This window comes from Alexandromys fortis, unplaced genomic scaffold (genome assembly GCF_014885135.2).
Source record: "Alexandromys fortis isolate MF-2015 unplaced genomic scaffold, M_Fortis_MF-2015_v1.1 scaffold_62, whole genome shotgun sequence".
Taxonomy (NCBI): Eukaryota; Metazoa; Chordata; class Mammalia; order Rodentia; family Cricetidae; genus Alexandromys; species Alexandromys fortis.
In genome coordinates this window covers 1,421,010-1,433,919 of record NW_026067942.1, presented here as the reverse complement: position 1 = coordinate 1,433,919, position 12,910 = coordinate 1,421,010, and the positions used below count along the sequence as shown (strand labels likewise).

General features: G+C 42.7%; 1 long non-coding RNA gene across 2 annotated transcripts in view; it reads right to left on the bottom strand.

Moving 5' to 3' along the window:
- Positions 1 to 12,910, bottom strand: part of LOC126505367 (uncharacterized) — a 340,557-nt gene that overhangs the window by 217,937 nt on the left and 109,710 nt on the right. For both annotated transcript variants that reach the window (XR_007592877.1, XR_007592876.1), the window contains one exon: positions 7,926 to 7,990. This is a non-coding gene — a long non-coding RNA (uncharacterized lncRNA). The remainder of the gene's footprint in view (positions 1 to 7,925; positions 7,991 to 12,910) is intronic.

Below are 12,910 nucleotides of genomic sequence, written 5' to 3'. Positions count from 1 at the left end.
TTTCATGTTACCCCCACCAAATCTGAGTAAATAAATAAAAGTGTGTTGACTTGGATTTAACTGTGTTTTTCTTAGGCACCTGATGACGATAGTCCAGGATCATTCAGTTGACTGGTGTGACAGAATGAGATGACTAATGGCTGGGACGCTTAGTTCTGAGCTGACAAGCCTGCTGCCTGTATCTGAGCCCTTGCTTTGAGCCCGTGGTGTTCACTGTGCCTATTGGAGGCTCTGTCTTTTCATACAAAATTGCTCTAGCAGGGGTGATTCACTTTTCTTCGAGTGGGGTCTCTGTGTTTTGGATGTAGTTTCTCTGAGTGTGAAACTTAGATGTACATTTGGAGCCAAATCTTGAAAAGAGACAGGATTTTTAACAAAAATGTTGTGAACTGGGATGGGAGAGTCCATTCTATCACTTGGCAAACACCACACCCCAATTCACAAAAGAAGGGGTGCAGAGCTCGTGTAGGGGCAAGCAACCAGTGAAATCCTCAGAAATGACAGGAGAGAAGAGTCAGATGAGACCCAATAATAATGAAGTACAAAACCTGACTTTTCTCATTTACCAGGAAAACCTGAAGCATGAAAATTCAGCCCAGAGGCATGAGATATGGAGCTATTGTTCTAGAGTTTGGTTCCAGCCACAGGTGATCTGATGACATTTTCTGACTTCTGTGGGCACCATACACACATCACACATACTCACACACACACACTCTCTCTCTCTTAGCTAATATACAAAAATAATCCTAATGTAATTTTTGAAATATTTATGACATAGAATGTTTATATTAAGGTCTTATGGGTAGCCCTCCCTTCCTTGTCTGTACTTGGTCTCTGAAACCCAGTAATTTTCTCTTTAGCTTGCCTCTCAGCTCAGGGCATTTGTCGTTGAGCTGCTCCCTCTTAAAGAAACAACACGCTAACAGAACTTGCCATTGTGTCTCCTACTATTTTGGTGACAATTTTCTGTGACAGAGAAAGAGTTGCTAATTCATTGCTGTGGGAGATGAAGGCCTTGCAGCCACATCTGGTAAATTACTGCCTTCCTGATCCTGGAGGTAGTGGCAGTACTCGGCATTGTTTGGAATTAAGGAGGAAAAAAAAACAGCAAAGGAAATTGATTTTTACATTTTCTGCAGACTCTTAAAAAATAAAGATCTACAGACCAAGTGTGTTTCCCTTATGAAAGCCCCCATTGTCCAAGACATTGAGTCAAGTCAGCCAAAGGATAAATTAAGCAAAACCCTTTATAGTGACTTGATGGGAACCCTGACAGGTCACTATAGTTCAATAGTGTGGTTTAGCTTCTTGGCCCTGGGGTGGGGCTGTGTTTAATGTACAAAGATATATAACGATACAATAGTTATCTTTTAGGTCTTCTGGAGAAATGACAAGTAGGACCAAGTCTGCCTTGAGTGGGTATCATATTGCACATTGGAGGAGAAATTCAGCATGACACCCAGACAGATCATTTTGCTTAAGGAGTACGGGCAAGGCTATGCCCCGAAGCACACATGTAAGGTACAACAACCTTCACTTAGAAGGGTTGAAAGGTCTGTAAATTCGTGGTTTGTGTTCATGGTAGGATTGCTGGTGAATAACTGTTATCAATCAATATCATGGTACACTGCATCTGGATGTGTGTGACATTACAATGGTGCCCTCCTTTATTTTCTAGTTCATAAACCAAGATGAACCTAGATGAATAAACAGGAAGATTGGAGAATTTTTGACAGTGGCAATAAGAGGTATGGCCAAAATAACCCACTGATGCTTAGATAAAAGGGTTCCCTGGCCTCAGCAGAGCAACTATCCATGGTCATATCAAAAGGCACAGGTCATTAACCATGCATTATCCCCAGGTGGAGCTGTCAACTTTTTACAGGAGGTCTTGTTTCTTTTCTTTGGTGACTTTGTTCAGGGTGTTGAGATGTGTCTATTTGTTGTTCACAGGTTCTTGTGGATGTTGATGCTGTGGGACAATGGTCTTGTGACCTGTAATGATTTGTCTCTTGTATTGATTTAATAAAACAATGATTGGCCAATAGTCAGGCAGGAAGTATATGTGGGGGAACAGAATAGGAGAATTCTGGGAAGAGGAAATGCTACAGTCATCACCCATACACAGAGGACACAAGGTGAGAATGCCTCACTGATAAAAGGTACCAAGTCCCGTAGCTAATACAGACAAGAATTATGGGTTGAGATGTAAGAGTTAATTAATAAGAAGCCTAAGCTAATAAGCCAACCAGTTTATGATTAATGTAGACCTCAATGTGTTTCTTTAGGACTGAACAGCTGCAGGACCCAGCGGGACAGAAACCTCTGTCAACATGTTGATTCCTTGATGAAGGATGAAAATGAACCTGATGCTGAGAATGTCCAATGACTTTTGTGAGTAAGTTTGTTACTGTTCACTGTGGGTGAGGAGTAGCTAAAGGAAAAAGAATGTGCTAAAACATGGAGAGAGATCCCGTGGATTTTGAAACCATTCTGCTTAGCTTACTCTGAGACTTGTTCCATACAGATGGACAAAGGCATAGTGAGGTGACAAACATCACTATGTGGACAGTTACAATCACAGTGTGGAGATGCAGAGAAGCCAACAGCTGAAAAGTTTAAGGGCAGAGTCTTTCTGAAGCCTCCCACACTGCCTGTATCTGACATTATTCTTTATTTGGTTTGTCTCCTACTCTTTACCAGTTACCCATGTGTTAGAAGCTTTGTCTTCAGCATGGTGCTAATAGACGATAATGGAATATTAAGAAAGTGGAGATTAGCATTCCGAGTATGAAGGCTATTGTTGTGGAATATTATTTTGAGATGTGCTACATTTGTTTATGCTGTGGAACATTTGTTTTAATGATGCAAAGATGTGCCACTTTCTTTTATGTTCCATTTGTTTAACTCTGTGAAGCTGTGTTACTTTGCCTGCCTTAAACACCTGATTGGTCTAATTAAGAACAAAACAGTCAATAGGAAGGCAGGAGAAAGGATAGGCAGTGTTGTCAGGCAGAGAGAATAAATAGGAGGAGAAATTTAAGAAAGATCAAGGAGCAAGAACAGAGGGAGAGGAGGACATCAGGGGCAGCCACCTAGCTACAAAAGCAGCCATAGAGAAAGACACAAAGAAAGGCATATAGAATAGAGAAAGGGAAAAGTCTAGAAGCAAAGGTAGACAGGAAAATTTAAGTTAGAAAAGCTGGCTGGAAACAAGCCAAGATAAGGCTAGGCATTTATAAGAAAGACATGTGTGTATTTATTTGGGATCTGGCCCCCAAAAGAGCAAAGAGTAAATAATCATCAACAGGTTATAAGAACATGGTTCCTTCCTTTCACAGATTTCTGGACAATGATGTGAGAGCTTTTATAGTGACCACTGCAACGTACTCGCTTGTTACTGGCCTCACAACAGTGTGGACTGACCTTCCTAAACTGTCAGCCAAAATAAATGTTTTTGCCTTTGTAACTTAGTCCTAGGTGTTTGTCTGACACATTGCATAAAGAACACACTCTTATGTCTGCTACCCTGAAGTCATTTCACAAATTGGACACATTTTCTCTGATACCCTCATGTCTTAAAACCAGAAAAGTTACTTTGTGATCTCATTTTAATGTCCAAGTTATTTGAACAGTTGTTCATGTCCCTGACCTATATCTGAACCCACAGAAATCTTCAGACTCCAAATAATATTTCCAGTTCTGCTGTTTTTAAGGAACTAGGTAATTTTTGTTGTCAAGTCTTATAGAAAATGTGGGACTATAGAAAAACATAAGCTACATAACATGATACATGATCTGCCAAGGCCAGGCCTACAATCATTTTCAGGTTATTGTACATGTATGATGGTGTCTAACCATTGCATTGACCTTATGGCCTCAGCAAGCATGAAGGGCTATATGTGTTCACCTTCTTTTACAGAAGTTAGGCGATACGTGGGATGATGTCATTGTACCCAGACAATTTTCTGAACGGTGGGGGGAAGGGCATATGGCTAGAAGCAGGTAGTTCCTTACAGGAAGAGGAGCACATGGTAAGTTCTAATACTCCAGGAAAATACATGCTGGTACATTTAACCTGTTCCTGTGCAAAGGGGGAGAACACAATGAGGCTCACAGGAAGGTAAGTGTCAGACATTTCCAGATGAACTGAGATACAAAGATTTCTTCCACTCAGGGCTTGACCTCAGGATGATGTTGCTTTGGCTTGTGACTTTAAGGACACTAGGTGAAGAAACGCCACTGTGTGCCTGCCTTTTGGCATGGGAGGCATATGACTTTATTGAGTCATCTGAAGTATGGCTTGTAGGACGTTCCTGATGAATACAGAGACCTGGTGTACTCATTTATTATAACAATGAGATCACTGGAAGACCCATAAAACTGGAGCTTGCTATCCAAGAGCAGATCAAGTTTGTTACCCACTAGTTCCAAGTTTGTTTAACAAGCCAGTTTTGACAAGTTGAATTTCTTTATAAGATGTTTGTTTAATTGTAGCAGAGCTGTCCTGTCGTAAAAGTGTTTTCAACTGTGTCGACAGCACTGGGCCACAGGCTTTTGCTTGCAAGATTTGTACATCTTTCAGATGAAGACATTCTGAATCCAGTTTTTGTTTGGAGTCGATGACAAGATTCCTAAATTGCCATCGTCATGTCTAAAACTCAGGAAAGGAATGGGAAACAGAGGAGAAGCTGCAGATAGGCCAGCACCTTCCGGAGGGAGCAAGATCACCAAAAATCTGCTTACAAATACACCAGACATCCTGAAGCAGGTGGCAGGTTCGTACTTTGCAGACAGCTCATTCTCAGTGGAAGTCCCCATGTTAAGCTTATAGATGAATGGCGTTCTCATCGCCCCCTACTTCTGTTTGAAGCATGCAAGCTTTAAATCTCTTCAGAGTTTAGTCCAAATCCTTTCGGTACCTTCACAGTACCTTCCCAGGTCTCATGTCCGTGTGTGAACACAAAGATAAGACCTATTACATAAGGCTTCCTTGATAGCTAAAATATAGGCATTTTAAAAATAGCAAAACGCTTTCATTGGAAGCTATCATTCCATCCCTAATCCCTATGTTATATGTCTCCCATTTATACAAATAGGTACCTGCAGTTCCAGAGCTGAAGCTCTGGATGCCATAACAGAAACATCTATTCCTTTAGCGTGCATCTAAACTGGCATATTGCCCCTTTCCTATGTTAGAGAAATAAAAAAAATTATTAGCCCATAAAGATAAGGACAGCTGGAAACAATTGCTAAGTGTTCTATATATTTACTTTTAAAAATGGGAAGAGTGTGTGAAAACGCAGTGGGTAAGATAAAAGTTAAAGCTCTTACTCAACTCAAGGAAATGACAGGAAATAAGACAATTTCCCCTGGAAACATTCAGAATTTAGAAGCTCCAGGTTAGAAGAAAGTGGACGTTTGAGCACGATTTGGGTTTTTGTCTTCACTTCCCCTCTGTGCTTCGATGTAGGTGTTTACTAGTGTGTCAGCCAGGTGATGCGCTGGCTCGCCACAAGTACTTCCAGGAAATTAACAGAAGCGCCTCTGCAAAACCACGAGCTCTACTGTTCATACAGTAAAGGTGGAAAGCAAGATTAGAACAATCGTGGAAGAATTTCAGACTTAATCCACTTAGCGTAAAATTAGCAAAAGTACTTTCTCAAATCACAGTTGACACAAATAATAGCAAGCTTTCGGTGGGAGGTTTTCCTAAGGAAACAAACATCAACCATTCTTATTTGTTATTATATTATGTTATACTATGGTATGTGGGTAGGTGTGTGTGTGATTGCTCATGAACGCGCACATGTGTGTGTGTGTGTGTGTGTGTGTGTGTGTGTGTGTGTGTAATGGGCGGGGTTGCCCTTGTGCCCAGGATTATGTATGGAGGTCAGAGGGAAAAGTGGAATCACTTCTGATGACAGACTTATGCAATAGGCACTTTACCCACTGAACCTTCTTGTAGACCCTCAAAGAAACAAATTTTGTAAATAAATCTCTTCGTCTTTGCACAGGATCAATAACGACTAAATTCAAGAGATTTGAGGGGGAGCTGACCTCTGAGTAATAAAATCTCCTTCAGGAGGGAGATGGTGTGCTTCATCATGTACCACTCATTCAAAACAGCCACCGAATGCTCACACTGAAAATGAGCGACAGTGAGGCAGTACTTTACTGGTGGCTTGTCCCCAGAGAGACACGAGCTTAAGGGCACAATGGCCAGAGAGCTGGAACAAGAGAAGCATGCTTCAATACCCAAATAAACAGAGTGTGGTATATCCATACAATGAAAGATCACACAGCTGCAAAAAGGATTGCAGTATCTGTATGATATGGTTGAACACGAAAATAATATTTTAATAAGTAAGTGAGGTAGGTAAGGCCACATATCATATGATTCTGTTTATGTGTCACCACTGCTTCTCCCGTTTGGTCAGTACCAGGCATGTGACACAATCCCATCACAAGTGGAGCTATGCAATGAACTCTTTACTGCCTGCTCAGCCTGCTCTCAATCCCAGGAAAGCAATGTCTTCTGCTCCATTGCTTCGTCTTAACCCCTCTGTACAGCAATGACTGTCACTCATTCTGTATTTCCACAGCTCACCCCTCTGCTTTGTCACTCTTTCTTGTCTTAATTGCTTTCTCTCTGCTATGAAAAAACAGCCTAAGAAAGCAAGTCAAGACAGAAAAGGTTTATTTTGGCTCTCTGTTTCAGAGGGTTTCAGCACCTCATGGTGAGGAGGACATAGCAGCAGGCTGGGAAAGCGTGACACCAGGGACAGGGGGGGTAGCTGGCCACAGTGCATCTGGACCCAGGAAACAGATAATGGCCATTGTTCAGTTTCATTTCTCTATTTATACAATCCAAGCTCCCAGTCGAGGAAGGGTGCCACTCACAGTGGCCAGGTCTCCCTGCCATAATTAACACAAAGAAGACACCCCACTCCTATGTTGTCCGAGGTTTTCTTCCCTGTCCAGTTCTCACAATTGTTAAGTCCCGAAGAAATCACACAGAGGTCTACATTAACTATAAACTGATTGGCCCATTAGCTCAGGCTTCTATTTAACTCTTATAACTTACATTAGCCCATTATTCTTGTCTATGCTAACCACATGGCTTGGTACCTTATTCAGCGAGGCAGTCACATCTTGTTTCTTCTGTAGCAAACTCACAATTGCAGAGAAATGGGCTTTCTTTTTCCCAGAATTCTCCTGTTCTCATCGACCCGCCTCTACTTCCTGTCTGGTTGTCCCACATATACTTCCTGCCTGGCTACTGGCCAATCAGTGTTTATTTAAAATATAATTGACAGAATACAGACCATTCTCCCACACCACCCACAGGCATGCCCAGACACCCACCTTCCATTTGTGATGCTACCTGTGATTTAGATTCTGACAAGGTGACAATGTGAGAGCCAGCCATGATAAGCTAAGTCTGGGAAGGTCATCCAAAGGAAGTTTCTCTACTTCCAACCATTATCACTTGGGACTCTGTCCATGGATAAATTTAAATGGCGTCTGGAGTCTAAATAGTTTACCCTGAGACAATGCCTGGCAGGCCAAGATTACCTGACCCCCACCCAAGTGCAGACCATTCAAAGGAAATTCCTGGCATTTCAAGCACTGTAGATAGAAACACCTGCCAGCAGTTCACCAGGACACCCCTAGACAAATGTCAGCCAATCAGGGGTCCTGAACCTCAGAGACCCCTCACCCCCACATTTACTACTATAAAAACCCAATTCTAATTGAGCTTGGGGCTCTCCGGATATTCCAATATGTTGGACATGCCAAGAGATAGAGTTTGCAAACTTGATTAAAATAAAGGTTCTTTGCGTTTACATATGAGACTCGGTCTCCTTTGTTGGCTTTTGTGGGGACCCACAGATTTGGGCATAACAGACAAAACTCACCATCTCATCTTCATACTTTCTTCCACATTTTTCCATTCACCCTCTTTCCTCTTCATTGGATAAATCTACAATAAAATTGAGATTGGAAAAGGTAAGGGAGGAAGACATATCCCCCTAGAACCACCACATAACACATCCTCCACACATCTGCTCGGGTTTACTCTTCATTTGGCACTGTGGTGGTTTGAATAGGAATGGCTCCCATAGACGTGTGTGCTTGAATGTTTGACCCATAGGAAACAGAACTATTAGGAGGTGTGGTTTTGAAGGAAGTGTGTCGCTGGGAGTGGGCTTTGACGTTTCAGATGCTCAGGCCACACCCAGTATGGCATTCTCTTCCTGCAGCCTGTCGATCCAGATGCAGGACTCAGCTCCTTCTAGAGCACCATGTCTGCCTATACATTGCCATGTTTCCCACCATGATGATAACAAGCTAAACTTCTGAACTGTAAGCCAGCCCCGATTAAATGTTTTTCTTTATAAGAGTTGCCATGTTCATGGTGTCCTTTCACAACAAAGAAACCCTGACTAAGACAAGATCTGTGTGTTTCAAGATTTGGTATGTTCATTCAGTATCCCCCTGGAGATGATTCTGGCCTGCCATAAGCATTGTGATATTCTTTGTGTTAAACACAGGACTACAGAGGAGGGGCCAAAGACTTGCTGCTCAGGCCTGCCCTCCTCTACCTTGGGAGATCTAACCAATAGAGTTAATAGGCAGGACACTTTCGAAGGGGCTCCTATTGCTCCCTCATTCTACCCATGAGTCAGTGCAGTTCATCCCCAGAGAGTGATGTGGGAGTGTCATATATCAATCTGTTGATTTCATTGGTTAATTAAATAAAGAAACTGCTTGCCCTGATAGGTTAAAACATAGGTGGGAGGAGTAAACAGGAGGAAGAGGAAGTGAGGTAAGACTCCTCAGACTCTACAGCTCTGCTCTCTGGAGCAGAGATGCCAGGCTCCGCTCTCCCAGGCAGCTCCGACCCAGGATGGATGTAGGCTAGAATCTTCCTAGTAAGCGCACCTTGGGGTGCTTACACACATTATTAGAAATGGGCTATTCCAGGTGCTAGAGTTAGCAGAGAAGAGGCTAGATATAATGGGCAAGCAATGTTTAAATGGATACAGTTTGTGTGTTGTTATTTCAGGGCATAAGCTAGCAGGCGGCCAGGGTGTTGGAGACGCAGCCCTGCCACTCCTATCACTACAAGAGAGGACTGGGAGAAGTTACAGTAATTTCACCAAAGCAGACAGACAGACATCAAATAGGGGATGAAGGCTGCCTCACAACGTCCTGTCTTCTGAGATGCTAACAGAAACAAGATCCCATTACAAGCCTGGTACAGCAGCAGCAACAATAAAATCTATACCACCAAATGTCATAGAGGAAGTGGGGTGACAGTCAGCAGGTTTTTTGAATTTTGTTTTTGTTTTTGAAAACTCTATACACTATTAGAATGCAATCAATATTCACCTAAGAAGGAACTTTCATGAGCTAAATGGTTTATGAGCTTTAAAACTGCCCAAACTTGATAATGATAAAAATGCAAGTAAGTAAATAAATGCCAGTAAAACAGAATAGAATTCAGTACAGAACAGGAATGAGCTACCCATCTCACGCCCACACTTGGGCAAGAAGCTCTAATTAAACTCAGTGGGTTACACACAAAAAGAAGACACGAAAATGGGATGGAGACCTGTAATGAAGAAAGGTTACAGGAGAAGGGGCAGGAAGAGGAGAGGGGTATGGGGAGTGGAGACTAAAACCCACTTGATAAATGTATTATCTGTCAAACAATTTTTTAAAAGCCATAGGGAAACTTTAAGCATACATTAAGTGAAGGTAATATACTGTCAACATACTATGTGAGGCAAATGTACAGGGACAGTAAACAAAATTAAAAATAAATGAAATAGGAGACTCATCAGAGATCAGAAAAGAGGCTAGTAAGCTGAACCCTGAAGATTTACAACAGTGAATATACACTGTGTGATATCATGGGTACATGTGCATTGTGTGATATCATGGGTGCTTGTGTACTGTGAGATGTCATGGATATATATATATATATATATATATATACACTGTGTGATATCATGGGTACACATGCACTATGGGATATCATGGGTACACATGTACTGTGTGATATCATGGGTATATACACACTGTGACATATCATGAGTATGTATGCTCTGTGTGAGATCATGGGTACATGTGTACTATGTGAGGTCATGGTTACATATGCACTGTGTGAGATCATGGGTACATGCTGTTTGTCTGTGCAAATCTACAGGATAGGCATGACTGTGAGTGAACTAGAAGGGGCCCGGTAGACCTGGACTGACAATTATGTGTCAGTGTTGAGAGATGTTGACAAATAAAAAAGGCTGTGTGTGAGCATGCATGTGTGCATGTGTGTGACTGAGTTTTCCACTTAATTTTGCCATGAACCTAAATAGGCTCTGAAACACCATCCTAAATGTTTAAATGTTTTTTTAAATCACAGTTACTTTAACATGGGAATATTCTAATAGAATTAAGCTTTACAGTGAGCTGATGCCTCTAAAGATGGTATTTGTCACAAAGTGCCACAAGGGATGTTCCCATTTAAGCCATTCTCCTTGGACCGGGTCGGAGAACACTCAGACCCTACTGGATATGGTGATAAACACAGACTGCATTCCGAACCGGGATGGTATGCAGGACGGTGTGTCTCCAGTCTCTCCTGGCTTTCTCTCGCTGTTGTAACCCTCCTTCGGAGGCACGGGGCCTTGGGCTATGTGAATGAGAAGTATATCTGAGGGTATAAGGTTAGGGAGAATAAGGGAGCAAAATAAACTTTGGCAGGAGGAGTCAAGAGTGTGTGGTTCATGCAAAAACCAGCAGCACCCAGGCCTCATGCTCCCGAGAAAATCAAAAGAGCCAGGGCCAGATCAAATGGGTGATGTCTGTGTAGGTCTCAAGCTGGGAAGTGCTACATGTATGTCAGATGCTGGACGCGTGCATTTGGATCACAAGAGGTAGGTTCTACAGAGATACTTCAGATATACAAGATCCTGTGCTGAAGGGCTGCACAGGCTGAGAACAAAATATGACAAGGGAATTAGTACAAGGAAATAAGAGGCCACAGGCATAAAAGTCTACAGTCAGGCTGGGCAGGAGGAAGGACGCGCATGAGGGAACACTGTGTTGTGTCCTATTTGCGTGGTCTTGGATGTCACTCCCACCCTCTGTTAATTCTGTCACGCCCTTATTAACCTCCCACATGTGCCTTCCCCACTTCTGTCTCTCTGCAGTTCTTTGTTGCGGATGGGAAGTTTCTCCCATCCCTGTCTATCTGCTGTCTCACCTGCTTTCCTTTAGCTCCTCCTGGGATTGCTGAGCTCTCATGTCAGCCTCATTTCAGAAATGAAGAAGTGTGCCTTGGGGAAGTTCAATAGCCAGCCTCCAGATGACATCATTCAGAGGCCAAACTCACTTTTAAATCCAAGTGAATCTCTCTGATGTCAAGCCCTGGGCCACCAAACTCATTTCAAAAAATAATGAAGGATGTGTCCACTCATCGACTTTGTCTCAAGTGAATGAAAAATAAAACCATGTGGTCAATCATGTGGATACCAAAGTCTCCTAAGCCCTGATAGCGCTGTGGCCGGGAAATGCTTCAGCTGGCAGGGAAATCACGGAAGCTTGGCCCTACTTTCCTAATACAAGAAGGTTGGAAAACGTCTTTGAGAAATAACAGGTCGTCTTGGTAGAGTGACGGGTATGTATGTGTTTATGTTTGCATGAATGTTTGTGTGTGCATGTGCACATGCACGTGCAAGCGTGTGTGGGTACTTCCATCTGGAAACCAGAAGACAATTCCAAGTGTTATTCTTCATAAGCCCTCCACCTTGTTTCTCTTTTAAGATTTACTTTTATTTTATTTATGGGTATGAGTGTGTGTATGCCACATGTGGGCAGAGGCTTGCCTTGGTCAGGGAAGACAGAAGTTAATTTATAGGCTGTTGTAAGATGGTACGTTGGCTGTTCTCAGGTGAGCCATTGGTCCTGAACCCTCTATTGTTTTGAGACAGAGTCTCTCACTAGCCCAGGGTTCTCCAGTTTAGCTAGGCCAGCTCTGCAGGGAGCTCCAGGGATCCACCTGCTTCTGTCTCCCTGCCACAGGCTTTATCTGCATTCATAAGCACACATTTTTGCATGGATTTTTAGGGCTCTTACTCAGGTCCTTGGTTTTGCAAGGCAAGAACTTTACCCAGTAAGCCATTTTTCCAGCATCAACACTATGCTCTTCCTATATTTTTATCATCTCGGGCAACAAAAGCATAAAAATAACGGGGCACAATTACTCTTGGCTACGCTGTTATCCACAGGCTCTTTATGTTGCTTTCTTCTAGAGCTGACATCCTATCTGTGACCAGGGCTGGATGAATCAGCTGTACTTTGTACACAGCCCCGTATGTACACCTGCCTTCCAGGTCCTCAAGGTCTGTTGAGCGCACCATGCCCACAGATGAGGTACAGAAGCTGAGCTCAGTCAGAAACAGAACACCTGCAGTCAAACTCCACACCTACCCCTCCTGGCTGTAAGACCTTATTACCTTGCTTAATAATACTTTCTTAGTTTTCTTGCCTATGGTAATATAAATTTGTGACACAGAGTTGCTGATCACTAGAGGCAACATGTGGAGTATCTAAAGTGGTACTTAGCACTGACGAAGAGCTAAGTGGTAATTCTTATTGCGTTAGCTAATACAGTGATAATTGTCATCAGAAAATAAACAAACAAACAAAAAACAACGGCACACAGTGGATTCAGGTATTTGCAGTGGAAGTTTGGTTGTTTACATTGATCCCGGGGGCTCACATGGTGGAAGAAAAGAACCAACCCCTCACTTCTGCATCCACCCTGTGGTACTTGCATACATTTGCTCTCTCTCTCTCTCTCTCTCTCTCTCTCTCTCTCTCTCTCTCTCTCTCT